The sequence below is a fragment of the Alligator sinensis genome, unplaced genomic scaffold (genome assembly GCF_000455745.1).
Source record: "Alligator sinensis unplaced genomic scaffold, ASM45574v1 scaffold615_1, whole genome shotgun sequence".
NCBI lineage: Eukaryota > Metazoa > Chordata > Crocodylia > Alligatoridae > Alligator > Alligator sinensis.
The window spans coordinates 1,075,403-1,076,217 of NW_005841982.1; the positions used below are offsets into that span (position 1 = coordinate 1,075,403).

Genomic DNA, 815 nt, shown 5'->3' on the forward strand with positions numbered 1-815 from the left:
CTCGATGCTGCACAAACAGAAAGCACAGTCTCAGTCCCAAGGAGCCTGACAGTGTAATTTAATGCAAGATTAAATGAGTAGGTATCTTTCTAGTCCACAACAAGCTTATCAGGTCTGTAACTCTCCAAAGTCTGTAGGTTATGGGACTTTCAAAAGGCAATAAACCAGGGGAGACCAAACTTATGAGGAATTTTAGGGTTATTTAGTCTGGAGAAAGAGACTGATGAGGGATTTGATACCAGTCTTCAAAATGCCTGAAGGGCAACTACAGAGAGGATGGCAATGGCCTTTTTCCTATGGTCACAGAGAATAGGACTAGAAGCAATTGGCTCAAGCTGCAGCAGAAGAAATTTAGGTTGGAGATTAGGAGGAACAATATGACTGAAGGCACTGAAGGGTACTGAAGGCACTGGCTGACGTCATTGTGCAACCACTGGCGGTAATATTTGACCAGTCGTGGTGCACGGGCCAGGTCCCGGAGGACTGGAAAAGGGCCAATTTGGTCCCCATTTTCAAGAAGGGGAGGAAGGATGACCCAGGCAACTATAGGCCAGTCAGTCTCACCTTCATCCTAGGCAAAGTCTTTGAAAAAATTATCAAGGCTTACATTTGCGAGAGCCCGGCAGGACAAATTATGCTGAGGGGAAACCAGCACGGGTTCGTAGCAGGTAGATCATGCCTGACTAATCTAGTCTCTTTTTATGACCAGGTTACAAAACGCCTGGACGCAGGAGTAGGGGTTGACGTCGTTTACTTAGACTTCAGGAAGGCCTTCGATATGGTATCCCACACCATACTGGTAAACAAGTTAAGAG

At 46.1% G+C, this 815-nt stretch overlaps 1 protein-coding gene across 1 annotated transcript in view; it reads right to left on the reverse strand.

Annotated features, from left to right (window-relative positions):
- Positions 1-815, reverse strand: part of PRKDC (protein kinase, DNA-activated, catalytic polypeptide) — a 123,501-nt gene that overhangs the window by 32,740 nt on the left and 89,946 nt on the right. The gene's annotated exons all lie outside the window — the stretch shown is intronic.